Raw genomic sequence first — 14,322 nt, 5'->3', positions numbered from 1 at the left:
TTAAAACTCTGGAATCAATATTTTCACTTAGAAATTAATTAGGCGAAATGAATTTAATTAATTAAACTAAATGGAGTTAACTTAAACTTGGAAGGAACCAAAATAAGGGAATCTTCAGCAGGTGAGGCTTTCCTACTGTTCAGATTTCCTATTGGCTTTTTCTGCCTTTTGTAAATTATTACAAAGATCATCATGCAAAAATCTCCCCAGTCTTCCTGTGTTGCAACTGAGATATTTCTAACAGCTACTGTAATACATTAGAAAGGGTAACAAGACAGCAAAGAAGCAAGATCTTAGGCTACACCAAGCAAGGTTCTGCTTTGATGTGATAGCAATAGACACAGCAATAAGAGAAAGTCAGTACTTACCTACAGAAGATCTGTAAAGTTTTCAGTTAAGCAGAGATCTCCAGAAGATACACCTTTGTCCCCATTGCCAACCCTTAAATGAGATCTGGGAAGGGATGGATCCTGGCTCCACTCCTTCTGGTCACTCAGGTGGACTGCTTGCACCTGAGCTCCCCTGGGTTGGCCCTGCCTTCCTACCAGGTGCTCAATCACTGCTTCAAGCCATGACTCAGCATTTCCACTATAGTTACCAAAAATTTCCATACTTTTTTTTTTCACCTCAGTGATTTCTTACATCACTCTCATTAAATTCCTTAATCTCAATTTATGTATTTGTTTAAAAGGGAAAAGTGACATGACCAGAGACAATTCAACCTCACAATAGGTGCTGCAGAAAGTAATTAACATTTAAAAGTACCCAGTAGTACTCGAGTGACAGAGAGTCCCAGTACAGCATGAGTGTTACAGTGTGAACTGGTACATAATCACAAAAAGAAAAGTCCACACAAAGAACAAACGATAAATTAGCCCGAGAAAGGTGGGGAGATACAGCTCAGATGCCATTCAATTTCTGTAGCTGAGCTATAGAGACATTTGTGTGTTCACATGTATGCATTCAAACACCAAGCTATATATTGCAGTTACCTTTAATATTGCCATGTATTTTTTTTTTACTAAGCATGTTCCAGCAATCGGATGGATTAATGACATGTTGCTTCATAACAACAAGTCAAGTGTTCCTTCTCATGAAAAGATAAAACAAAATAAAGCACTTCACTAACAAGATTCATTAAAAAGAAAAGCAGCCTGATTCAAACTGAGATCCAGCCCAGCGCACCTGCCTCACAGCCTGCCTACCAGCTCCAGCTGTGTGTGATGAGGAGGAGAAAAGAGCTGGATGCAATTCAGCAGGGCTTGCCTGCACAAAATGCACTATCCTTCAGAGATCATGACAGGATGTAGAACAAATCCTCACAAAAGACTTTATATAATTTATATGCTGACTTTTATTTCCTAAATTACAGTAGAAGATCTTGTTGTCAAGAAAGTGTGAAGTGAATGAATTTTTCAGGTTTTCCTACACTGCTTTTTCTCACCTCTCTCCTATCCTCCAAGACAAGCTGCTTGAAATAGTAGAGGGACAAACCATAGAAACACAAAGCTAAAGATCTGAGCCTGCTAAATGATAAGAATCCTCAAGACAAATTAGTGAGCCCAAACAATGTTCAACTTTTTGATCAAAGCTACAGCAGCTCTTATATTCAACCTCCAATAGAGCATCAGTCGCTAGCCTCTTTTAGCCAGTCTACCACATTTTAGCATCCAAAGGGCATTGCATCGTTTACATCTGTCCCACCCACACATACTTTTACTGTGGTTATAATTGGCTAGAGAAAAAAGAATGAGACATGGCTCTGGAAAACTATGATAGACAAAAAATGGCACAGAATTATTTTCCCTAAAGAAACATATGCAAATCCACTACAGTGCCTACTTTCTGTGATTCCTTTCTGTTTGCCTTGTAATATTGCTATTTGCACTGTTTCTGTCAGAGGCTGTAATACAGGCAACTAAATGTCATGATCCTATTGAAACTGCAGAAGCTTTGATTTCTTTGAGCTTGGATTTATGTACCCCGCCTCCTCTTTGTATTCCGTTATCCTGCTGATTTCAGTTCTGAGCTGATGCGTTTCCAGATGCCATGGCATGCTTTGTACTGCCAACGTGAATAAAGAAGTGCTCAGTGGCAGGTAGGTAACTAACACCAGTCCAGCGCCACGAGTACCAGTTATTTTTCCATGCTTTGTTTCTCAGTAGAGATTTTTCTGATGGTTCTTCACCAGCATTCAGGCTGAAATCTTTGACTATGACAAGTCTTTAATATTAGAAATGATGTATCAAGAAGTCCAAAACTACAAAGCTTTGAAGAGAGGTAAAGGGATCTTTCCAAACTTGTTAGATTGGTACAGCTAACAACAACTCATCTGCCTTGAAGCATTTAATGAGGTAAAAGATGCGCTGTTTTCAGGGCCAGGTTTTTGAAGTTATCCTGAAGGGCACCAGCACTGCTGCTTCATACTTCAGGGACAGAGTGCGAGCTTCTCAATCACAAATTCAATACCCTAAGTAGCCCTCTTAAATCACTTTCAGAGCAAGAGAAAATGTTTTGTGAATGCTGTATGCAATAAGGTAGTAAGACCTTATTGCAGAACAAGTTGAAGAAATGATAGCTCCTTTCCCTGCCAAACTTAAGACCTGAGCACACAGTACAGAGCCCAGTACGGGCAGGAACAGTGCTAGCAGCACTTGTGCTGAGCAGTTGTATCTCCGTGCGTTGTGAAAGGAAGAAAGACGTTTGGCGTGCATGAAGGGAGAAGCAGGTCCCTCCATGAGGAGAAATACAAGAAGTGAAATTCAGGGCAAAGAAAGCAGGCGGTTCGGAAATGAAGGTCAACTGGTGTGAAAGGGAAAGTAGGAGATACTCTCAGGAAGGGAGGAGGGCATAGGCTCTAGCTGAAGTCTGCTCTAAGTGAACAGCCTGCAGGTGTCTTGTACCAAATAAATAAATAAATAAGAATCAAGATGAATTACTGAAATGAGTATCCACTATACAAGCAACTCATGTACAGCTAGAATCTGGGACCCAGCTACATTTAAACTATTGTTTGCCCTTCATCCCACAGATGTGTGCTGCTATCAAAGAATTATTCTCCAAATTACACAGTAAGTTTTGGCCCAAACAACACCAGGTCAGTGCATCTGCAACCTTTAAGCTGTACAGTCAGGCAGGAAGGGCTGCAGGAACATGAAGCAGAGCCAGTGTCCAAGTGGCAGTGTACAATGGCCCCATTATCCAGTCTGCTTCTGTTCGTCTGACACTGGGTAAAATTCCTTAAATGAGGTCAAGACCTTCTAAATGTCAAGACTTCTTGACTCTGGGCACGTGTAACTGAAAGCTTCTAAAAGAGCAACAGGATCTGGGCTGCAAAGAGGGTTTGCAGTCTCTTTACAGAGGAAAAGGAGTAGAGCCAGTTAAAAACAAGAAAAACATGACAGAGAAAAGAGACTTTTGCAGCAGCCTGTGAGATTTTGCTTGGTAATTAACTTTGGAATTATGCAATTGTTGCAAACATTTGACCTGAGCCTGCCTTCCATGTTGAAAGGTAATACGTTTTTTATTTACTGCCTACCTTGGGAGAAGCAAAGAAGATTGAATGCAGTAGTGTTGAGGAGTACTTATTAACAAATCACTTCTAAAGTTGAGGGCAAATAGCCAGTGAAATCTGGCTTGTGAATTTAATTTTTGTCAGCATATGGTACCACTCAGGGGACATATTTGGAGATTAGGAGACATTTTTGTTACACATGTACATGTGAATGGCAAGGAAGCTGTAACGAGGAGACTGAAGTAAAAATAGATGTTTCTTCTAAATATATGAGAGCAGAGTAAATGAAGCAACACTGCAACAGTTCAAAATGTCCATTAGTAATAATAATATTCCTTGTGAATTTCAATCTGCACCCTGCGGGATGTGTGCTCTGTAGCAAAAACAAGCAAGTAAATGTACAAGTAGAACTTGTTGCTGTTGAAGATGCTCCACCAGTTTCATCATGGTCTTGCACCTGGCATGTTTAAAACATTCACTTGGGGAGTCAGTTTTCAGGCTGAATTGCTTGTAAAGTCACTCGTGCAAAATTATTAATCACAATGCAAGATTCTGAAAAACAAATGTTACCCAAAATAAAAATTATATGGATGGTCTCAACTCATGTCTATATTCCAGAACTCCCACAGACTTCACAGGGTGCCTGCCCCCAGTGTGTTCTCTCTGGTTTTGCTCTTCAGAGTCTGCTATTTTCACAACTTAGCTGAGAGCCATCTACCTCATGAGCTGCATAGAGAGAAGAGGAAAAAAAGTCCCATGTGAACTAGGAAATATTCCTAGGACTTCCAGTCTACTTTTGGAAAGATTTCAATGGATTTTGACACAGACTCTTCAAGCTCAAGCCTGTGAACATGAGGAAAGTACTAAGTAGAACAGGAATTTTCAGCAAATTAGTTCTTTTGCACTGATTCTTTAAGTGAATATAATATTTCAAGGAGTACTGGAAGACCCCTGCGGTATGTAGTTTACCTTCAGGAGCTGCAGTAACCTTCCTGCAGACAAATCCTTGATCCTCCATTAACTATCCACTGCAAGCTGCCTTCACCTATTTGGTTTGGTGGAATGTAGCACTGGCATAACTCCAGTAGGCAGCCCAGCTGGACTAGATATTTACGGATATGATCAGGGATTATTTCTCTTCCTCCAATATACCTTGTATTGCTGGATGAACAGTCCAGAAAATGTTACATCTGAATCCACGACACATACAGGTAAAAATATACAGCTATCTCCTGCTGTCACATTTTTCTTTGCTCCTTGTATCTGTTGTGAACTCACACGGAACAGGAATGGATTCAGACTTTTTTTTTTTCCTTAAATAGAACTCATAACACACTTGAGAGAAAAATTACAGCAATATGAAGTTGAACACAAGTCCTTCATGGGCTGATACTTTTCAATCTTGAACCGAGGTTGGAAAGGTACGAAGAAGGAAAGGTAGGACCAGTGATTATTCCATGCGCAAACAAAGCTCTATGACCTCATTTGATAGTTATTTTTGACTCCCCAAAAACCAATGTCAGTGTCTGACCAGAAATTCAGACCAAATAAAGTTGCAGCACCAGAAGTCAAACTTCATTAATTATTGTTTAGAAATTTTTTCGTCATAAGCTTGTTTTCACATATTCAGGACATTCTGAAAGACTGAAAAAGAAAAAAAGGAAGAAAGAAAAATAAAGCTATATTTGGGCAGAATTTCTTTAACTAGTTCTCTGCCCAACAGGGACTTAAGAATTCATTTTAGCACTTTTAGAGGTTCCAAGTCAGTCTAACGAGTCATTTGTATTGCCTTATTTATATTTTATTATTTTGTTCTCTTTAATGAAATTAGAAGTAAATCAAGAATCTGATATGACTACAAGTGACCTTTAGTTTATGGTTTCTTCTCTTTGTCTTTACTAGATTCTATTCATTTATCAAATGTTTCTACATTTGATGATCAAATATTTGAGTAAGATCACTATCCATTATTTTACAGCTTTGCAGCTAACATTCACTTAAAAAACTACAGGGTCAAAGACAGAAAGGCAATCTTTTTTGCAGAGCTCCCAGCAAATAGACATTAATCTAGTTTGAAGATCTCATTATTTAAGTCATGATCTCCTTTTAGTTCTAGGCACATACATGTAAAATGTTCTCAACAACATCTGATAATTCTTGTAAGATGTCTACCAAGAGGCTATGAATCTCCTAAAAAATATTCGTTATTCACAAGTATTCACAGAGATTCATCACTTGCCTGTATGTTTGCCTGTGCACATTTCAAACTGCAGAGCTAAGATTTGAATTTACAATTGCTTTTACTAAACATAAGTCATAGTGTTTCTGTTTTTTTGTTTGGCCAAGTATAACCTGAGAAACAAACAGTTTGAGCAAATCCTGGCAACACAGCACATAAAAAATCTTTCAGTGGTCACTATGCAGTACAGATGTAATAATCACTACTGTGAAGATAAATCCTATTTGGAAGACAGCATACATAACACACACAAAAAGAAACACCAAAGCAGTAAAAAAGAATTTGCTTAAAAATCTAAGTAAGTACTACCAGCCTGTCTTATTTTTTGTGTAATGACCCAGATGTCATTATTACTATGGTTGCAAATTCTGCTTGCCTGCTGGGCTGCAGAATGTTTTTGTACCGGTTGGATATCAAGAGCCTGATATTGCTGCTAATCGGCAAGATTGAGAGCGTGCTGTGTACAGCAGTATGGCTCTCCCATCCAGCTGGACTCTAACTAGTCCTTGAGCGGAGCTGCAAATATGCCAGATGGAGGATAGGCATCTTTCTTGGGAAAAAACATCTTTGGGGTTTGGGGTCTTCTCGTGTTCCTCTCCAAAGGGAATCCAAATCTGTGTGAGTGGCTCAAGCAGCAGTGGGAGAGGGAAACCTAGCTCCTATCACTCACTGTGCCACTGCTCACTGGTCTTATTCTTGGAAGAACAGCTGTAGCCTGCATGTCTACCACAGGGGTATGCAACTGCAACGCTAGTGCAGCAAGCATTTTCAGCACGAAATCCTATGCCTGAGAGTAACTTCCTTCATTCTCTTCTGTTCTCCTCTTTTGTTTTTTTCTTTTAATTTCTCCCTCGGGATGGTATTTTCCTTTCAATGCAATTAAAAGCTGCAGGTAGGGTTGGGGAGAACCTATTTCACTATTTTTTTATTTTTATTTTTTAATCTTGAACAAACAACAACAAAAACAACGTACAAAAAACTTCCAGTGGTTTCAAAGTTAATTGAGTGGTGGGTACCAGCCTGAGAAGAGAGAATGTAAGCAAAGACATCTGATTGGATAGTCACGGTGTAAACGTTCCTCAAATAAGTACAACATGGGCAACACTACTCCAACTTCCGCCATTTACATTTTACGACTCTAAACAAAATAATGTCTACTGATACTATGGTCTTTTAAAGAATTAGCTACTACTAACTAGCATTAATAATGCTTGGCCAGAGCTATCTTTAAGATCACAGGGCCAGGATTTCACTGCTCTTGACATGTCCTGGACAAAAAAAAAAAAAGAGAAAGAGAAAGAAGAAAAAGAAAGATGAAGTTCCTAGAAAGCAACTTAGACTTTGTGCATTCTTGACACCTGCTGACAGGAGATTTTAAGTTCCCACTAGCAAAAGCCTAAGCCATAAGTGCTTGCTTGTCCATCCAATTAACAAGAGAGGAAAAAAAAAAAGGAAACAAAAAAAAGAAAAAGAAAGAAAAAGAGGAAAGTGAAAGAAGGAATGCTATTAGGCTGTAATTGTTCAGAACTCAGATGACCCTGTTCAGTGCTGCAATATTTGTAATCAGTCTATACAGTGGAAACAAAGTGTATTTTTCATTGAACTCATTTGAATAATGGATAAATTTAAGGAAATTGTAATCTGTTTTGCTGTGCAGAATAGCAGGCTAAATTAATTGAATAAATTATTCATTGTAAATTATGGGCTCATGTCTGCTGCTGTCTCCATATATATACATTCATTTTCTGGCATCTCTGCTGAGCTTGCTAACAAGTATACCAATTAGTAACAATGGTACTAACAGTGATGGTTTAGATTTATTTATCTTTACATTTCCTGGTTTTGTCTGGTCCCAAAAGCTGATATGCTAAAAGGATATGGATTCTTCCTTTACATTCAGAAACAGAACATACTGGAAGTCTACATTAAAAAATAAATAATAACAAATAGACAACTTGTCTGCGCTTCATGACTTGTTCTTTTAGTCAGAAATTTGAATTCATTTCAGCAAGTGTCCAGGCTTTGTATAAGTATTTGGAATAAGCCTTCCAACATTCAGAATTATCGCTCACCTCAAGCTATGAAGCAGCAAAATAAATGCCTGACTCCAGTAACAAATTAATCTCCAAGTTAAGATATGTTCTATAGTAAATAATTATGTTTGTGCAGTGATTTAGAAAGAGGCATGCTGCAGACATGACTTGGGCAAATCAAATATACCAGTCAAAGAAAAATCTAGGTGAGGTTTCAAAATGGTGGTTTGGAGATTTTCATGGACAGACAACAGAATACGAATTGTTCACAAAGCCCTTAATTTTATAAAATTGAATTCAAGTCTTTCAGAAATCTGAGGAGGCACTGAATAAAAGAACTCAAATGTGGAATAATTTGACTTGATTTCACATGTCTACAGTATAGGCATCAGTCAGAGTCTGTTGTCAATGGCTGTTTTTATAATAGGGTTTTTACTGCACTTCTTCCTACTTTAGGATTTTGCCTAGATTAAGACGAATCATTGGGAAAGCCACTCTTTCTCCTTGGACTCCAAAGTTGTGGAGAAGGAGAAGTCAACCACAAAGCATATATCTGGCTGACAGAAGCCCCTTATGCCCCAGGAGCAAATTAAAGAAAGATGAGGAACACAGTATGTTATAATGTCTGTGAACAGATGCTGACCAAGTAGCACATTTCCTACTTATGGAAAGTGCTGTTAACACTATTCAGAAAAACAAAAATCAAATGGAAAAAGAATGAATAAGACACTTCCTTGCTATAATACGCTGCCTTCCTCTAAAATCAAGGTTTCTAAAAACAAGAACAAAATAAACCAAAACCAATGATAAACAAGCAAACTGGGATGGGAAAGCCAAAGCACAGAAGATGATGCTTTTCAAGCTTACCGTCTTCGTAAAAGTTTCTGTGCCACAACATCAAGGGTAATTCTGGAAACCTACAAGCTTTAATTTTTATGCATCTAAATCTGTTAAAGTCTATGGATTTGTTTTGTTTTGTTATATACTCATATCCTACATCAGTCAAGCTTGCATGACCCCTCTATTTTCATTGACTGCTCTGTTTTTATATTGACTCAGAAAGGTATATTTTCTACTATTACTTTCTAAAAATGAGCAGCAATTGAAAATTTAAAAATGAACAGGATTTCTTTTTTTTGGAAAGCCCATCTGAGGACAGTTTACATGATATGATATGAAAGGGTTAGTGGAAAAACTCTTCATTTACAATCTCCCTTCCAAAACTCTCGACTTTTTTACTGATTTAAAAAAAAAAAGAAAAGAAAAAAAAAGCCACGTCAATTTGCAGTTACCATTTCCATGGCATAATTTGGTTTTTAAATGAGTTGACTTTACTTTCTCAACTAATTCATGACTGTTGTCTGTGTGCTTTTTTTTGATCTCTTTTCATATCTTTGCATCTCACTCCAGGTGTTTACCTTATCTCATATGAAGCAGTCATGGACAAGCAGCCAGCTGCTGTAAAGACTGATATATTTTCTTATGCCAAGACTATGGACAGATCTCTTGCCATTTATTGCAAGGTTTTGAGATTAACAAATCAACTGGCAGGATATATCAGTGCAAACATTATTTAGTCAAGTAATAACCCTTTTTCTAACCACTACAGTTAATCCAGATAATGCATTGTGCTTGACTATTTGGCTGCCTGTTGTGATTTAACCCGGCTGGTGGCTCAGCACACACAGTTGTTTGCTCACTCCCTGTCTTCCTAGTGGACTGGGGGAGGGAATAGAAAACAAAATGAAGTAGAACTTGTGTGCTGAGATAAAACTATTTACTGAGATAGCAGAAAGGAAAAAGATAATAATTATGGTGTGTATATATATATATATACATATATATGTATGTATGTATAAATGTATATAACAAGTGATGCACAATTTCTTACCACCAGCCAACTGATGCCCTGCTAGCTCCCTGAGCAGTGGAAGAGAGCACTGAATTCCCTCTCTTCAAAACTCCTTCTGCATGATGTCATATGGTATGGAATATCCCTTTGGACAGTTTAAGTCAGTTGTCCTAATTCTATTCCCTCCCAGCTACTTGGGCCCTTCACTGAGAGCAGCCTTTGCTCTATAGAACTCTGCTTAGCAGCAACTGAAAATAAACATCAATGTGTTAACAACATTGTTTTTCTCCTAGAATCAAAACACAGCATCATATAAGACAGTATAGAAAACAATTCCATCACAGCTGAAACAAAGATACTGCCTTCTTTTGCTCTCTTTTATAACCTCTCACTTCCTTGCTATATATCACTTTGCTATCAGCTAGCAGAGCATCTCTAGAAAACTTAGGGTTTCTGAAGAATGATGGAACTTTTTGTTATGGAATAATGTAGGAACAAAGCAGCACTATAAAACCAGAACAAAACTTTCTCATTAATGAAACCGCTGATTGTCAAAATAACATGCTCATACGAGAGTCCTGTTCTCATTTGGCTCCTAGTCCTTTGACTTTCATCGAGATTGGATATGATGGTCTATAAATCCCTCACTGATCCTCTATGGAGACAGGAGGACTCAAACGTGATATCTTCTGTTCACTCTCAGGTAGCTGTCAGCTGGTGACATTAGTCTGGGAAAAAAAAATCCTAGGCAAACTGTAGAATAAATCTAAGTATTTAGATGTGATAATTGCTGGTACTGTTGTCCTCTCCTGAAGGTCATTGGTCTGATCTGCTGAGCTCAGCCTTCTCCAGGAACTGTCTGCATATCTTACATGTATCATATGCTCATTGAAACTAACTTATTCGTATCTGAGAGTCTTTCAGTAATTTTTGCTAGTACAAGCTCAGCAGGAATACTAGAGAGATCTTGAAAATTAGAGAACTGGGCAATGACCAAACACATGAAGTTTAACAAGTGCCAGATTCTGTTGCTGGGATGAGACAACCCTGGATATATGAACAGACTAGGGGATGAGAGGCTGGGCAGCCCCATATGAAGGGATCTGGCTGTCAGCCAGTTGAATGAGATCCAGCAGTGTGCCCTGGCAGCTCAAAGGGCCAGCCTTACCCTGGGGTGCATCAGGCCCAGCATTGCCACTGGCTGGAGGGAAGGGTTGTCCTACTTTGCTCTGCATGGCCTCACCTCCTGCACTGAGTGCAGCTATGGTGCCGCAATGTAAGAAGGACATAAAGCTATCAGACAGCGTCCAAAGGGGGCTATGAGGATGCTGAAGGGTCTGGAGGGCAAGGTGTATGAGGAAGGGCTGAGATCCCTGAGCGTGTTCAGCGCAGAGCAGAGGAGCTGAGGGGAGGTCTGATGGCGGCTGCAGCTCCTCACAGGAAGCAGAGGGGCAGCACTGAGCTCTGCTCTGTGTGACAGCGACAGGGCCCGAGGGAACGGCATGGAGCTGTGTCAGGGGAAGGGCAGCTGGGGGTCAGGGACAGGTTCTGCACCAGAAGGCAATGGGCACAGAGCTGTGGGCACAGCCATGAATGCTGGAGTTCAAGGGGCAGTTGGACTGCACTCTCAGACACAGGGTTTGGATTTTGAGCGGTGCTACGAGTTGGAGTTTGTAATCCTTGTCGGTCCTTTCCAACTCACGATATTCTATGATTCTATAGTAAACATTTCTTCTGAGATAATCACCACATACTTTTCTATGAAACTCTGGGGAATCACACTGATAGGCAGTTGTCTGAAGGAGAATGGGAGGGAAAACGAGCTTGGAGTCCCTGTCTGTCAGCTGTACTGCACAAATGAATTCACCCATCTGAGGTGTTGACTGGGATGGCAATAGGCCATCCCAAGAACCTGAAGAGGAAGAAGGAGATTGTATTATTTTCTGTGTTGCACTATCTGTGATTTTCTGGATCATTATTTAGCTTGGTTACTGTTACTAACAGATTATAGAGATTCAATACTTTTTGGTAAAGGTTGAATGTCAGGATGTATTTGTTCCTTCTTACAAGAATCTCTGAATTCCTCACTATATGCCCCCAGTGACAGCAGAATTGATATAACCATATTTTATACCACATAGACAAGCTGATATGAAGCAAAAAAATGCCATTTCTTTCCTACATTAGTGCTGATTTTTATATAATTAGTCTCAGTGGTCCAGACGGCATGGGACTGGATACTGTCCTTTCTTTTTAAACATACAGATACCCTTGCTGAAAGAGCATAGTCCTATTTTAGTTGCCTTTTATTTTGCAAGCCAATAAATTGAGAAGATGACATTCTGCATACACTGTAGTTCATCATTTATCCCTATAAATCTTGTTCTGAAGAATAATAAACATCATGCTTTTCACTATATGAACAGTAATAAATAACACAAAGCCAGAGAACTGAGTCTGCAGATTACCTGGTACAAAATAATTTCAAACTCACTTTGTCCACTTTTAATTATTCTTTCAAATATTAAAAAATTACCCATCTCTTCAGCTGCCTCATCTATGTTAAAATCACTAGCAAGTAACTAGCATAAATTAATGAAGTAATATTTATATATTTTGCCAATTATAGCTACATGGGGGTAAGAGAGAGAGAGAAAGAGAGCGCAGCTAATTGAGTGACAATAAGATCTGTGAAAGACTTCAAGGACAATGAAGAGGGACAATGTTTACAAACCAATGAACAAGTGGAATCCTGCACTTTTGAAATTTTCCCCTTTCCATAATCAAAAAGAAACACAGCTACTCTTTCTACTGAAATAGACAAGTGACTGTCCTCTAATTTTGAAAAAAATAGAAAATGCTTTTTTGAAACCCAAAAGTTTTAATATAACTCACAAGCATTAAAAGTGCCAAAACCACTATCTTTCATTAAATTTGAGCTGAAAGATGATTTTGAAAAATAATATTTTGTTAGAAGATGCCTTATTATATTCAGCTAAGGATCTGAACTTGCAGGATTATCTGACCTAGCTTTCAGAAAAAAAACATGTTTAAAGTCCTGACAATAAGGAAGCTGTCAGTTACAGCAGGGAAGAACTATTTGTGCAAAATACAGAGTTGGTGGACCAGTGCAGAGTTAGGTTTCGTGTTGTCTGAAGAAAATAACTCATATGGTCCAATCTGTGTGGAGAAATGCTTTCTTCTAAATCTACTCATCCATTAAGGATGAAATAAATGCTCTCTTTTATACCAAGGAAGGACAAATTGAACTGATGTCAACAGGAGGCACAGTCGGCACCATGAAAAACAAAGTACTTGAATTCTGGTGTTTAAGTACATATTTGTGAGCCTAAACTGGGTTTTAGTTATCTGATCAGGATGTATGGAAATGAAACAAGGCTTCTAACCCTACCCATATAGAGTCAGTAGTCTCTAACATGCGAAGGTCTCCATAAACTGCACTTACCTGTTACTGCTGAATTGATTGGGAGGTATATGAAGCATTGCCCTTTGCCAGTCTATTGCATTTAAGGGTTCTGTCTTGAAATTACTTGATGTGATTTTTTGTGCCTATTCATCAGAGTGTATGGGAGCAAGAAGCAGTAATATCTGACCCAATACTGCTGGAAACTGCACAGTACTCTAAAACTCACCAGTTTCTCCTCAGAGCCCCAATTCAAAAAGTAGCTTCTCTGAGTTCACTACAACTGTATAAGCATGAATTCTGTTGGCACTGAAAACTGTTAAATCATAGCCTAGCTCCTACTGCTATTGTCTATCACACAACAAGGAAGCCTACTGAAAGAAATCAGCACATGAGATTCTTGCAGTTCAGTCAACACAAAAACAGAAAACCATCAGCAGAGTAATATGCCTGATAATGACCCTAGCCAAGCAAAGTTTTTGCTCTGTTTCAATCAACAGTAGACAGAAAAGAATATTTGTTTCAGAAGAATTAAAATTGAAAAAAAAATTACCTTGTCAATATAAACATGGCTTTTGACTCTGTTTACAGTTTACCAAGCTCCTGAAAACCTCTCTTAAAAAGTGCTTCAATTTCCAAGTAAAATCATCTACATTCCTTTCTTTTCCTTGGCTTGCAAATATTTCCTGATTTTAGGATGTGTAGATACATAATGGTTTGGTCTGGAAAAATTAATACCAGAAAAATGTCATCAGTACATCAGTATTGATCTACGTATAGATTTTCAGAAGTACTATAGCACTCACAGGGAGCCATACTGAATGTGGGTGGGCAGAAAAGAGGTTCAACAGGGATACAGTGACAAAGACACAGCTCCCAGTGGCATGCCCACTGCATTCTGGAACTAAATTCTAGATACAGGTCAGAAAGAGTACATAAAATCAAAAACTGAACAGTCACATTCATTGCTGTGATTTTCATTTATCTCAAAGTCATTGCAAAAATTTTGGACCAAAAAAAAAAAAAAAAAGGGCTAAAATTAAAGCGGAGACAAGGCCAGGAAAGATTGGCATTCTGATTTTTGCTGCTAAGGCCCCCTGGTGTTTCTCTCTATTAGATTATAAACATTCCTAATCATTGTGTTGGAAAGCTTGACCACACTATTTAATAGAAAGGTTGCTCCGAAAGTAATGCCTCCATTTCATTATGTTTGCCCACAATGTCAGAGGCAGATGTTGGTGGTATGGCAGCAGAGTTTGA

The sequence above is a fragment of the Meleagris gallopavo genome, chromosome 1 (genome assembly GCF_000146605.3).
Source record: "Meleagris gallopavo isolate NT-WF06-2002-E0010 breed Aviagen turkey brand Nicholas breeding stock chromosome 1, Turkey_5.1, whole genome shotgun sequence".
Taxonomy (NCBI): Eukaryota; Metazoa; Chordata; class Aves; order Galliformes; family Phasianidae; genus Meleagris; species Meleagris gallopavo.
This window is presented reverse-complemented; position numbering follows the sequence as displayed.